This window comes from Rattus norvegicus, chromosome X, assembly GCF_021556685.1.
Source record: "Rattus norvegicus strain SHRSP/BbbUtx chromosome X, alternate assembly SHRSP_T2T, whole genome shotgun sequence".
Lineage (NCBI taxonomy): Eukaryota > Metazoa > Chordata > Mammalia > Rodentia > Muridae > Rattus > Rattus norvegicus.
This window is the reverse complement of record NC_141554.1, coordinates 108,133,139-108,148,430: the sequence shown is the minus strand read 5'-3', so window position 1 is coordinate 108,148,430 and position 15,292 is coordinate 108,133,139. Positions and strand designations below refer to the sequence as shown.

At 42.4% G+C, this 15,292-nt stretch overlaps 2 pseudogenes; one reads left to right on the top strand and one right to left on the bottom strand.

Annotated features, from left to right (window-relative positions):
• Positions 1-1,440: 1,440 nt before the first annotated feature.
• LOC134484205 (presenilin-associated rhomboid-like protein, mitochondrial) lies at positions 1,441-2,495 on the bottom strand (annotated as a pseudogene).
• A 99-nt stretch (positions 2,496-2,594) lies between these two features.
• LOC134484204 (presenilin-associated rhomboid-like protein, mitochondrial) lies at positions 2,595-10,760 on the top strand (annotated as a pseudogene).
• The last annotated feature ends 4,532 nt before the right edge of the window (positions 10,761-15,292 follow it).

Below are 15,292 nucleotides of genomic sequence, written 5' to 3'. Positions count from 1 at the left end.
ATTGAACTACCTGAGGACCCAGCTATACCTCTCTTGGGCATATACCCAAAAGATGCCCCAACATACAAAAAAGACACGTGCTCCACTATGTTCATCGCAGCCTTATTTATAATAGCCAGAAGCTGGAAAGAACCCAGATGCCCTTCAACAGAGGAATGGATACAGAAAATGTGGTACATCTACACAATGGAATAATACTCAGCTATCAAAAGCAATGACTTTATGAAATTCATAGGCAAATGGATGGAACTGGAAAATATCATCCTGAGTGAGGTAACCCAATCACAGAAAAACACACATGGTATGCACTCATTGATAAGTGGCTATTAGCCCAAATGCTTGAATTACCCTAGATGCACAGAACACATGAAACTCAAGGCAGATGATCAAAATGCGAATGCTTCACTCCTTCTTTAAAAGGGGGAACAAGAATACCCTTGGCAGGGAATAGGGAGGGAAAGATTAAAACAGAGGCAGAAGGAACACCCATTCAGAGCCTGCCCCACATGTGGCCCATACATATACAGCCACCCAATTAGACAAGATGGATGAAGCAAAGAAGTGCAGGCCGACAGGAGCCGGATGTAGATCTCTCCCCAGAGACACAGACAGAATACAGAAAATACATAGGTGAATGCCAGCAGCAAACCACTGAACTGTGAATGGGACCCCTGTTGAAGGATCAGAGAAAGGACCGGAAGAGCTTGAAGGTGCTCCAGACCCCATATGAACAACAATGCCAACCAACCAGAGCTTCCGGGGACTAAGCCACTACCCAAAGACTATACATGGACTGACCCTGGGCTCCAACCTCATAGGTAGCAATGAATAACCTAGTAAGAGCACCAGTGGAAGGGGAAGCCCTTGGTGATTGTTGGGGGGAGGGTGGTAATGGGGAAGGATGGGGAGGGGAGCACCAATATAGAAGGGGATGGGGAGGGGTTATGGGGATGTTGGCCCGGAATCCAAGAAAGGGAATAACAATCGAAATGTAAATAAGAAATATTCATGTTAATAAAGATAAAAAATGGAATTAGGATATTTCCCTGAGAAAAGTAAAGTTCTATTGAATAAAGTGTAAATTTAAGGGAACCCCCAGAATATACGAAGTGATAAATACAGTACAGAAAAGTTGTGAAAGAAAATGACTGCCCTGCCAAAAATTTGAAATCAATATTTCCGTCCTGAAAGTTAAGGCATAATTTAAAGAGAATCGATGTGTGTTCAGAAAATTGGCTGGAAAGTTTGGTGCTCTGAGATTGATAGAATATTGCTAATACATTAGCACATTATTTTGTAGACTTTTATTCATCTGTGTCACAATTTTGTCATAGTGTGCTAATTAGACATACACTGAGGACATTAAAAACACTGCGACAGGCAATGCTGAGACTCTGTCAGGCAGCAAGGGTCAGAACATAGTGGTCTCCTTTGTTTCACTCAGAGCTGTCGCAAGGCTTTTGTTTCACTTAGACCCTTCTTGGGGTCGTTAGTCCTTATTTTATGCCAGATTTTCACTAGCGGCTGTCTAGTTCTTTCAAATGAGGTCATGAAAATATATGATATACCTTATTCCAAAGAGAACTCAACAAGGATGTTTCTCCAAAATAAAAACTTATCAAATCCCTGAATGCTCTCTGCTGTATCCAAGACAATGATTTCTTTTAAGGCATTGCCTACCATGAAGGCAAAAACATGGAGGAAGATGATAAGGAGCCTCCAGACTGGGATCATGGTGCAGATTGCAGCAAGAATTGCCATGATTAATCCCAAGCACCAAGGGAAGGTCCTGATTTTAATGTGGCAACTTTACACACATAACTGACAGAATTGAAAATAAAAACTGAACACATGAACATGGGTACAACTTGTTCTTGACCCAGAATGTTCTCGATGCTGGATGAGAAGCTGCACAAAACAGACATATTTGTGCCGTGAGGAATAAGGAGAAATTGTGGACAGAAACTTGGAGACCAAAGGACTTCTGAGGTTGGGTTGTGTGTACAGAATATGTGCATGGTCAGATACAGGGAATGCAGGGTGTCCATAAGCAGAATGAGAGAGATGTGGTGATTAGGATGCCTGTCACCCGCTTCTGGCCACCACCTAGGCTATTACACCACTTGTGGATCTCCTTTCTGATGTCTACTTTCTTTTGTGGGTGTATGCTGTCCACCCATTAACTTTTATGTCATCAACATTACTCTGTACCCTGGATTTCGGTGATTCGAATTGCTAAATATAGCTAATTCAAATACACAGCCTGTGACCTCTATAGTGGAATTAAAGCCTTCTGTCTAGTTGATATAAGGTAGACCTAATGATAAAAAAAAACAAAACAAAACAAAACAAAAAAAAACTGTCAAGGGGGGAAACATAGAAGAAAGTGTCTTGATCCTGTCCCTGAAACAGACTTTTCTCCTACACAGTATCCTCCCTTATTTCTCTCAAAGCAGAAGTCATTCTTCCTTGACGTCGTTCACCCGAGAAAGCATACCCACTAGGAAACTGCCAGCAGCATGAAGGCAGAAGCTGTGAGGAAACATAATCCCAGAGCGATGACCACGCTGTACTCCCCAGACTAAGAGGTCTCCATGGGAACGTCTTCAAGGTTAGAGTGGAATATTGTTGTCACGGTTATAGATGAGCACTTTGACCATACGCCCCAGACTACGGAGGTCTTTACCGACACGTCTTCTAGATCCTGTCTAGAAACTGATCGTGAAGAGAAAAAAAACAAAAAGCTTGGAGAGGCCGGGAATCGAACCCGAGACAACATACGTGCAAGGTATGCGCTCTACCACTGAGCTACAACTCAAAGCCTCACTCCAGACCTCTTTCCAGCCTATATGAACTGACAGAGACTCAAGCTACTTTTTATAGTGCCTGAAGATATTTATATCACATATTTGTATATCATTATCGACAATTTTTATGTCATCACTTCTATGGGAAAAGAATCGATTTCCAATGCAAACAAAACAAGATCAAGAACCACAACAAATTTTGTGCTCTGCAAAACATGGCAGACCTACATCACTTGAGACTATTGTGCTAAATTCATTAGAATGTGCTTCTGAAGGATTAGGAACATCAGGCAATATTGAAGCAGGGATTGGGTAGATGGCATTCTGAGGTTGGGTACAGCGAGTCTACGGTTGCCTTTAGTCTTCTGGGCCTCCCTTCTATGGAGCCTACCAGGAACTCTCTCAGACCCAGGCTCTGCGCCTACCCAAATCCGGGTATAAATTTTATCTTAGGCAACATTGTACATTTACAAATGTTCTGAGGAAGGAAGAACCTTGAAGATCAAACGCAGGGTCAAGTGAAGAAGCGTACAAGAGAAGTACCTTGATCCAGCCTCTGAAGGAAACAGTTTTTTTTTTGTTTTTTTTTTTTTTTTATCATTAGGTCTAGCTTATATCAACTCAACAGAAGGCTTTAATTCCACTATAGAGGTCACAGGCTGTGCATTTGAATCAGCTATATTTAGCTATTTGAATCACCGAAATCCAGGGTACAGAGTAATGTTGATGACATAAAAGTTAATGGGTGGACAGCATACGCCCACAAAACAAAGTAGACATCAGAAAGGAGATCCACAATTGGTGTAATAGCCTAGGTGGTGGTCAGAAGAGGGTGACAGGCATCCTAATCACCACATCTCTCTCATTCTGCTTATGGACACCCTGCATTCCCTGCATCTGACCATGCACATATTCTGTACACACAACCCAGCCTCAGAAGTCCTTTGGTCTCCACGTTTCTGTCCACAATTTCTCCTTATTCCTCACGGCACAAATATGTCTGTTTTGTGCAGCTTCTCATCCAGCATCGAGAACATTCTGGGTCAAGAACAAGTTGTACCCATGTTCATGTCTTCCGTTGTTATTTTCAATTTTGTCAGTTATGTGTGTAAAATTGCTACATTAAAATCAGAACCTTTCCTTGGTGCTTGGGAGCAGTCATGGCAATTCTTGCTGCAATCTGCACCACGATTCCAGACCGGAGGCTCCTTATCATCTTCCTCCGCGTTTTTGCCTTCATGGCAGGCAATGCCTTAAAAGTAATCATTACTTTGGAACCAGCAGTGATGTTCCTGAGCTGGATAATTTTTCAAACGATATATTTCTTTATTTACATTTCAAATTATCCCCTTGCCCGGTGTTCTGTCCTTAAACACCCTCTGCCCTCCCTTGTCCCCCTTCCCTTCCTCTTCCCCATAAGGGTGTTTCCCTCCCTTCCAGCCAGCTTACCACTCCTCCGATGTTCCCCTGCACTGGGGGTCCAACCTTCGCAGGACCAAGTGCTTCCCCTTCCACTGGTGACCCAACAAGTCTGTTCTGTGCTACATATGCATTTGGAGCCTTGGGTCAGTCTGTGTATAGTCTTTGGGTAGTGGTTTAGTCCCTGGTAGCTCTGGTTGGTTGGCATTGTTGTTCTTTTGGGGTTGCAAGCCCCTTTAGCGCTTTCAATCCTTTCTCTACTTCCTCCCACGGGTATCTCTCTTCTCAGTTCAATGGTTTGCTGCTAGCATTCACCTCTGTATTTGACATGTTCTGGTTGTGTCTCTCAAGAGACATCCCTCTCCGGTTCCTGTCGGCCTGCACTTCTTTGGTTCATCCATCTTAACCACTTTTGGTGACTGTATATATATGGGCCACATGTGGGGCAGGGTGTGAATGGCCATTCCTTCGATCTCTGCTTTAAACTTTGCCTCCACCTTCCCTCCTATGAATATTTTTGTTCCCCCTTTAAGAAGGAGTGAATCATCTGCACTTTGGTCATATTTCTTCTTGAGCTTCATGTGGTCTGTGGATTGTATTTTGGGTAATTTGAGTTTTGGGCTAAAATCCACTTATCAGTGACTTCATAACATGTGTGTTTTTCTGTGATTGGATTACCTCACTCAGGATGATACTGTCTAGTTCCATCATTTGCCTATGCATTTCATGAAGTCATTGTTTTTGATAGCTGAGTAGTACTCCATTGTGTAGATGTAACACATTTTCTGTATCCATTCCTCTGTTGAAGGGCATCTGGGTTCTTTCCAGCTCCTGGCTTTTATAAATACGTCTGCTATGAACATAGTGGAGCATGTGTCTTTGTTGTATGTTGGAGCATCTTTTGGGTATATGCCCCGGAGATTTATAGCTGGGTCCTCAGGTACTTTAATGTCCAATTTTCTGAGGAACCTCCAGACTGATTTCCAGAGTGGTTGTACCAGTTTGCAATCCCACCAACAATGGAGGAGTGTTCTTTTTTCTCTACATTCTTGCCAGCATCTGCTGTTACCTGAGTTTTTGATCTTAGCTATTCTGACTGATGTGAGGTGGATCTCAGGGTTATTTTGATTTGCAATTCCCTGATGACTAAGGATTTTAAACATTTCTTTAGGTGCTTCTCAGCCATTTGATATTCGTAAACTGAGAATTCTTTGTTTAGCTGTCTACCCCACTTTTTTAACATGAAAATTATTTCTTTATTTTTTGTCTGCTATATATATTTTTTATTAACTTGAGTATTTCTTTTTTCTTCTTCTTCTTTTTTCTTTTTTTCGGAGCTGGGGACCCAACCCAGGGTCTTGCGCTTGCTAGGCAAGCGCTCTACCACTGAGCAAAACCCCAACCCCAACTTGAGTATTTCTTATACACATTTCGAGTGTTATTCCCTTTCCCGGTTTCCGGGCAAACATCCCCCTAATCCCTCCCCCCTTCCTTATGGGTGTTCCCCTCCCCATCCTCCCCCCACTGACACCCTCACCCCAACAGTCTAGTTCACTGGGGGTTCAGTCTTAGCAGGACCCAGGGCTTCCCCTTCCACTGGTGCTCTTACTAGGATATTCATTGCTACCTATGAGGTCAGGGTCCTGGGTCAGTCCATGTATAGTCTTTAGGCAGTGGCTTAGTCCCTGGATCTCTGGTTGCTTGGAATTGTTGTACATATGGGGTCACGAGCCCCTTCAAGCTCTTCCAGTCCCCCCCCGACTCCTTCATTGGGGGTCCTATTCTCAGTTCAGTGGTTTGCTGCTGGCATTCGCCTCTGTATTTGCGGTATTCTGGTTGTGTCTCTCAGGAGCGATCTACATCCAGCTTCTGTCGGCCTGCACTTCTTTGCTTCATCTATCTTGTCTTATTGGATGGCTGTATATGTGTAGGCCACATGTGGAGCAGGCTCTGAATAGGTGTTCCTTCTGTGTCTGTTTTAATCTTTGCCTCTCTATTCCCTGCCAAGGGTATTCTTGTTCCCCCTTTTAAAGAAGGAGTGAAGCATTCACATTTTGATCATCCGTCTTGAGTTTCATTTGTTCTAGGCATCTAGGGTAATTCAAGCAGTTGGGCTAATAGCCACTTATCAATGAGTGCATACCACGTGTGTTTTTCTGTGATTGGGTTACCTCACTCAGGATGATATTTTCCAGTTCCAACCATTTGCCTATGAATTTCATAAAGTCATTGTTTTTGATAGCTGAATAATATTCCATTGTGTAGATGTACCACATTTTCTGTATCCATTCCTCTGTTGAAGGGCATCTGGGTTCTTTCCAGCTTCTGGCTATTATAAATAAGGCTGCGATGAACATAGTGGAGCATGTGTCTTTTTTATATGTTGGGGCATCTTTTGGGTATATGCCCAAGAGAGGTATAGCGGGATCCTCAGGCAGTTCAATGTCCAATTTTCTGAGGAACCTCCAGACTGATTTCCAGAATGGTTTTTACCAGTCTGCAATCCCACCAACAATGGAGGAGTGTTCCTCTTTCTCCGCACCCTCGCCAGCATCTGCTGTCACCTGAGTTTTTGGTCTTAGCCATCTCAGGGTTGTTTTGATTTGCATTTCCCTTATGACTAAAGATGTTGAACATTTCTTTAGGTGTTTCTCATCCATTCGGCATTCCTCAGCTGTGAATTCTCTGTTTAGCTCTGAACCCAATTTTTTATTATTAACTTGAGTATTACTTATATACATTTCGTCCGTGGAGAGGATACAGAACTGCAGTGTCTAGGGTAAGCTCTGAGAGATATGTTTGGTCTTGACCTCCTTCACTTCTCTCCCCCATTAGAAGATGCGGTGGAGGCTTTTGTTATCGTTTTATCAGCCTTCATTCTTTCTCTTTTGGTTTTTGATTTTGCGGCTGCTGGTAGGCACCATCAGAGGTCGTGCCTAGAAGATGAGAAATGCCGCCCAACAGTAATAGCAGGACAGCGAGTGCTAGGGGAGTTACAAGACAGCATGTCAAAAACAGAGCAGGATAAAAGATTAAAGAGCTCAAAGAGAAAAGAAAAGGTACAAGTAAGAAAACAGACCCTCCCAAAGACTTTAGATCTGAGGGAGCGAGAGATAGGGGAAAGAACGCCCCGGGAGAGAAACAGAGAAAGGAGAAGAAAGCTCTGAAAAGGAGAAGCCTTTATCCGGTAAAGGAGTTAGAGGCTTTAGAGCTTGGTAGTTCAGAAACAGACGAGCTTAGCTTCTCTGAAGAAGAGGATTTAGAAGATGAGACAGCTTGCTATGAAGAAGAAAGATATGGGCCTAGGTGGAGAGCCACTGTGAAGAGACCGAAAGTTATGGATCCTTTGTGGTCAAGGCTGATAATTTTGTTTAAACTTCACAGAGTCATACTGATCAGATTTGTTAGAGGTAGACCGCCTGAAAAACTTATTCAGGAGAATCAAACAAAAATATTCACTTCCATACCATTTGTGAATGTCAGTCATGCTGCTTAGATACCCCATAATATATCTCAGTATCTTACAGGAATTTGGCTTCAACACGTTGATGGACTAGTCCAGGAACTGAGACAATCCATCGTCCATATCAACTCCACTCGAGTGTATGGTCACCGTGGAAGTGGTGGGAAAGGGGAAATCCTACCTCTCTGCTGACTCCTATTCGAATGTGGGTCCCTTTAGTGGAACACCATCTAGTTTTTCCCCTTTGTCTATTGTCTGTCCTTGGTGCACCAAGCTGTCCATGTCTGTCAGTTTATGTCTGTGGTTTTTGTTTCTTGTTGCTTAAATGTTTTATGTTTCATGTTCAAAAGAGAAAATGGTAAAAACTTTATCTGCCAGTCGTTCACACCTTGATTTGGTTTTAACTCGTTTCAAAAAAGGAACAAATGAATAAAAAACAGTTTCAGTCAGTCCTTGGAGCCCTGTACCTGTAGCCAGGTGTCTAGGTCAGCTGGAGAAGCTGCCCAGGGGTGAGCGTCTACATGAGCTGATTATTAGACTCAACAGGTGACAAGGTGCTTCTCTTAAAATCATAGCTAAAAAGGTAAAAATGGTGCTTGGTCCAAATATTAAAGATATGTGTAGCCACTTCAATTTTGTTTCTCATTGGTTTTAAATGTGTAAATATGCTCTACATGCCTTGGTTATGGACTATTGGCTTTTAAGTTATTGGATATGGTTAAAAAGGTATAATATTGGTAATAGAAAGTTGACATAAAGCTGGTAATTTGGATGAAGTCATTCTAGATAACATGTGACATGGGCCAACCTAGGGAAACAGGTCTAAATTGAGATAATATTTTTATGGAATTCTTATTCTAGAAACCAGGCTTCTAAAAGAATTTAGGACAATGTCTCTTTGTTGAGGTATTGGAGACTGCACCATCGTGCGTTCATATGTAGGAACTGGCAGTCAAACTTTGTAGCATGAAGGATAGACTTGTTGTTTTGGAGACTAGATTTTGGAGACTAGGTTGTTGGAGGTTGAGTTTTGCTTTCCAAAGTTGTGGTTTGCCCTGAAGTTACTGTATTTTGATGCTAATTCCACTGCCCCAAGAACAACTGCCTAGTCACATACTCAGAACTCAGGTGACTTTCCAAAGTTGTGGTTGTGCTCTGGTGGTACAAGGAGAGCTTAAGGATTGTGATTAAAGATTGCCAGTGTTACATTGACTAACTCAAACTTATTTGTAATTGAGAAAAATCAAACAGGTAGAGATTGTTACAGGATTTACGAAGGATTGATGAGGTTTTAGAACTTGTGAGAGCATTACAGCCAGTTTGCTTACTCCAACTGCCATTTCAAGATAGATTTAGAGGATTGTTTTTATGCAATTTATTTACATCCTGGCGATTGTGAGTTTTCATTTTGTGAGCTTGCTTATAATTTTAGAGAGTCCATGAAGTGATATCATTAAAATTTTTTTACAAAAGAATGGCTAACAGCCTTATATTAGGTAATTTTGTTGCTTCTTCAATGTAAGAAGTTAGAACTTAAATCTTTCAGTGTATATGGAAATTTTTACTACAAACCTTTGCTCTCAAAATGAGCTTTAATATTTGGGGAGTAGCTGTTACACTACTCCAGAAAAGAATATTTAAAACTAATTTTAAGCTTCTAAGGATATGTTAGTTGGCTAAGTACCTCACCTTACCAGAGGTCTTAACTTTGTTATCCTCATTGGAGATAAAGCTTCAGTTGTGTTAATACAGAATTGTAGGCTAGAGTCATGAAAGTATTTTAAAAAGAAACCTGGTAAAACATATCTTATTCCAAACAACAGTTAAATTGGTTATTACAAAATACTGATATTTGGTCTATCACTTATACAAATTTTTCAGGCAAAGTTGATAATTTTACTCTTTACATGCTGTTGTATTTACTGTAAATTTGTACATACAACCCATAGGAAATGAGCTTAGTGTATTTTTTGGTGGTTCATCTAATTAAAAGGCTACATGTATGATTGGATCACTTGTTTATTCTCTTGAGTTTGTGCTGCTGCAGCACAGATTATTAAATTCCGTGCTTTAGTCACTGTTTTTAAATCAAGCTTTCAATTTACATACTGATAGCCAATGTATAGCTTGTGGTTTACAATTGGTGTCAATTACTTAATGCTTTACTAGAGGCAAGTTTTCTACATGAAATCAGTGAGTGATCATTTCAGTGTGAATTGCCTGACAACTCACTGTCCTTTCAGTGCTCTGGCTCAGACAACTAAACAAAACCATAGACCCACCTCTTTGAAAATGGTAATGGAGTTGATATGAAAAGAGGAAGACTCCATTTGCTTACTTTCAATTCCCAGCCTCACCCTGCTACCTCAGGGATTTCTAGTACAACTGAATCTGGACAATATTTACAGGATTTGGCATTTCTAATTAATGCTTATGTTTAGGTAAATAAAGTTTGTGAGGAGCTAGAGAGAGGGCTTAGTGGTTAAGAACACTAAATACTGTTACTTTATAGGACATTAAGAACTCAAACTGGATTGCCTAGACTCCTTAACAAGGGAGGACAATGATACCAGACAGACTATAGGCCTTACATAGGAACAATTAGTCAAAAAAATCTCATTCTTTCTAATATTTTGATAATTAAAAAGGGGGAGTTATCCCTGTATGCTAAATAATGCTCCTTTTATTTCAATTTTAAAATTTGGATGCCAAGGAACTCTGAGTGTTTATGGCACCCTACAACTAGACATACTTCTGCCTAGGTGAAATAGAAAGATTCACATATTGGCATGATCCTGTTCAGATATTTTATATGGGGAAGAGGGAATCTTTGTGTTTTTTTCTACAGGATGCTACAAGAGTATGCCAGCTGCCAGAGGTGGCTGGTGAGACTTGCTGATCCTGGTTGCATGAAGATTCAGCTCTCGTGGTTCGGGTCCCTAGAGTCATTCCTCTGCCCTGAGAGGAAGATGGAAGATCCCCCCTCATCTTTTGTCATCACAGAGATTTTGGCGTTGCTACAGTCAGTGTTACCGCTGCGTGTGTCCCGTCCCACTGTGGCCTACGCTTAGACCCTCTGTGCACTGCTGCTTTCCAGAGAAGACTGGACTCCAGCTGTTACTCCTGTCCCCCTCATTCCCCTGGTGACTCTTGCTGCTTTGATTGGTGTTGTTAGTTTGCAGTCTGTAGCTTCACAGGAATGCCACTTGTGTGAAGCTGCTGTGGACTGGGGAACTCTGCCCTGGTTGTGCAGATCTCAGACATGGTTCCCTTGCCTGCTGGTTGTTCCAGAGAAGAATGGCTGATCCTAAACTGTCCTGGGAAAGAACTCGTTATCTTCACTGCTATTGTAGCAGCCATTACCGCTGCAGCCATTGTGTCTGCAGTGTCTGGAGTTACCCTACCCCCATTCTATTGTTAGGCAAGCACAGTGGGTGAACTTTCTGGAGTAGTTGCTACCAATTGGGAATTCTAAATTTTGTTATAGGAGCGGCTTGACTACGGCCCTTGGTGGTAGCAGCTGAGGAGAACCAGATGAGGTGCCCACTACTTATCGGGAGTGGCTCTGTTTGGTGCAGCCCTATGCTGTGGATTAGTGTTCATGCTATGGTTGGTTTGCAAACTCAGATCTCAACAGAAACATGACAATGTCGTTGTCACTCAGGCACTTGTGGCCATTGAACAAGGGGCCTCCCCTAGAATTGGTTAATTAGTCGGCATCTGAGTTCTCTGCTCTTGCACCCCATGGAATTGTGGATCCATTACTCTGGGATGAGAGAGACTCAATGATTCTTGGATCAGCCCTTCTACATCGCTGAGGTTTCCTCATTGGACGCGATAGGGTGATCATGATTTCCCCACTAACTCATTTTCTGGCTGGCCTCTTTTGTAGAGTTCGCCCTAGGTCGTTTAGCAGTTACTGTCACACAGCACTGCGGTATCCAGAGACGGGCAACTTTCCTCATGCACAGACCAATCTAAGACACGGGGCCCAGTGGCAATAGGGTTGCCCTACGACGGATAAGGCTGTGACATGGAGGAACGACCTAAGACAGGAGCCACAGCGGACGGACGTAACTGCAGGGACCTAGACCAGCCTCATACTAGTAAAACAATAAGGGGGAGATGTGGAGAGCCGCAATAACATTCGCCTCCACAAGATGGCGCTGGCTTCCACTGCGCCCCACGTGGAAAGCCGGGATAGCATTTGCCATTACAAGATGGCTTCCTCCTCGCCAGCCTGACTTCCTTTCAGGAAGTTAACTGTGTGCGCATGTGCAAGAGTGTCTTCTTGCCAGGCCTTTGCCCACTCTGGGGCGAGCCTATGAGATCATGGGTAAGCGACCAATCAGGTGTGGATGCGCCGCACTAGGGTGTATATAAGCTGCGCCATGGTGGCGCCCCGAGTCCCGCTCTTTAAGATATAATAAACGCTTTGCTGCAGAAGGATTCGTGTGTCTGAGCATGCGTTCTTGCTGGTGGGACGATAGCGCAGGACAATAGATAGATGACTAAATGAATAAATAAATGAATGGATGGATTAATCAATCAATCAGTAAATGCAGTAACTACTCTAAGAGTTAATATTTGGATGGGAATGAAAGTTGGCGGTAGAGACACAACTTGGCAGACATTTGGAAGGTGTGGGGTCTGATATACCCCACACAAACAGAAGTCAATTAAAAAACCAACTGCAAAAGATGAGTGCTGCACTATATACTACTTCAAAACAAACGGCCAATAAAGTAGATTTCCTGTGTCTGGGGGAAATTTCTCAGTGTCAGAGCATAGGATTTGCAAGAGTTAGACCCTAGTTCATTCTCAAGACTCAAAAATTAGTACAGTGATATTCACAGCCCAGTAGAAGATTTTCTGCAACTATGGGCATGAAATACGAACTTACAAACACAGGGACAGAACTGAACCCAAGTGACCATATATATGGATCATATTAAAATGTATGTGTGGTAACTCGTACAATGGTGCCTGGCACTGCACTCATGGCCTACAATGGATCCCCAGGACCCACATGACCTAAGCAGAGGAACACTCCTGCAAGTTGTCCTCTGGCATTGACATGTTAAGCAAACATATACATATATGTAAATAATATAAATAGATATACCTTATTAGAAACAAGACAATCTTATTACCTATTGAAATAGAATATAAAACTAATCCTTTACGAGACATATACCTTATTTAAAGACATACAAATAATATCATGAACACTTAAATACAAGCACGTATGCCTAAGTTTAAGTAAAAATCAGGGGGGAGTTATGACATTATATAATGAAGGAAATGTAGAAACAATGGTACTTGATGTGAAAACACATTGTGTACCTACAGAAGTGAGAGAGTGTGCTATATTGTCAAGATAAACAAGTACCTAAGCATGCTGGGATAAGCACCAAATCCCAGCATTGGGAATCAGATGGAGGAGAGTCAGGACTTCAATATCTTCGTTGGTTATATAGTGAGGTCCTGCAAGTGTGGAGTACACGACACCAACCATCTCAAAGAAGCAAAAGACACAAATATCAAAGGAACACACCGAGTCCAGACACATTCTCACAAATACATGGGCGGCTGATTTCTTTAATGGTAGCCCCTAGCCTTGAGCCTCAAGTGCACCTCCCCTTATCTTTCCATGTCTCAGCAGTCCAGGAGACCCTGACATGCCTTGTCTCTGCCTGCCAGGCAGACTTTATCCCTCTTTTGTTCCCTCTGCTTCAGAGAGGTGGCAAATGGCTCCAGACACTGTATAGACCAGACTGCTACACATGTACGCTCGTCTCGTCGCAGTGTCCTAAGTTTGGGGGTTAAGACCTCTGCTGTGGTGCCTGTTTCCTCGGACAGCAGATGCTCAGGAAACATAATGGAAAGTACAATCAGCACATCTGAGAGTAGGACTTACTGGAGTGTCATCGTGGTTTGGCTGGTAAAGGATTTGTTGCTCTGGAGAAAGGAGAGAATCATCTCCCAAGGATTGTTCTCTGATATCCACACATGGCTGGTTTGCTAATGTCCTTAGTGTCCTATGTTACTGTAACTGATAACTCTAGCTCTTTCTTTAAGACTTAAATTACACTTATTGATGAATGTATGTGGCCAGTAAAGAACAAAGTTTCCCATTATGTTTCCCCGGAACTTTCTCAAACAAAGCCTCTTGAAATGGCAGAAGGAATCGCGGCTCACCTTCTGAGAATTGGTTTTGAAAATGAAGTGTTCCTGACGTGCTCTAGTTTTAAATGTTTGTTTCCTGCCTAATGGCTCCATTAGGAAAGTTGTGGAAACGTAAACAGAACTGTAGGAGAAAGTATTTCCCTTCAGATTCTTCTGAGGGACTATATTATCCTACAGGGCTCTGAGATTCCTGTAGGCATGTGAGAACGCCTCTCCTCTGACAGACGTTCCCGCTCATATGTTGTACTGTAGTTGTGTGTGTGTGTGTGTGTGTGTGTGTGTGTTTGTGTGTGTGTACATACATATATACATACATAGATACTCGGGTCAGGAATAGTTGCATCTGTCTTCCCTCCCTCAGAGAAATTCAAGTGCTCACCTCTAGGAACACATAAGCTTGGCTACAGAGAATGCTCCTATCACTACATCACCTAAGTAGACATTTTAACGGAGTCCACAAAGACGTTGGTTTCCATGGCAACCACACGCTCCAGTTCTCTGTTCAGTAACTAGGAACCTTCCGCCCAATCCTCCCTTCTTTTCTCTCCAAGCAGAACTCATTGACCCTTGCTATCTGTCACCTGAGAAAGCCACCCACTAGGGAAACTTCCACCAGCTTGAAAGCAGAGCTTCACTCAAGCTCAGAACAAAACAATCCTGGAGGCACATCCACGCTGTACTCACCAGACTATTAAAACCTCAGGGAAATAACTGGATTATTGATGACCATTGTCCTTATGGTCCTAGATGAACGCTTTAACCAGTAATTACCTATGCATATAGGCTCTCCCAGCAAAAAATTAAAGCCTGGATATCTTGTGAAGAAACAAAACCAGAACACAAAAAGGACCCCCGAGATGCTGGGAGTCGAACCCAGGCCCACTAGAACGCAAGGCAGTCGCTCTACCACTGAGCTACATCCTCAGGGGTAACAGACCTTCCATCACACTCCATATAAACCTAGGAGACTGAAGCAACATGGCTACAGCTACAGGGAGTTGCAACACTTTTACAACATGCCGGGATCTGCATCTCTTCACTGCCTGCAATTAATAATTTCAAATCAAGTGCTGCTATGGGATTTCTTTTATGAAAAAAGAAAATATACTCAACAAAAACAAAGTAATAGTATTAAGAACAAGAAGTCTTGTTTTTTAAAACAAATTAGAAAAACGTTTATAGAAAAATGACAACAGGTACAAAAAGGTTAGTCCAATGCAAGGAACGCTCTCCAGCTTCAGACCTGCTCACTTCAAACTTACCAATTACTATAAAAATCCACCCCCTCACTCTATCCCCCACTGACACGAAGAAATGAGTTTTGGGCCTTTCCCTGTTTCTGGTTATTCCCCATAGTTATATAATGGCTTAGTACTGGCTTTGTGAAGTCTTTATTTTTCTGGACTCAGGGTAT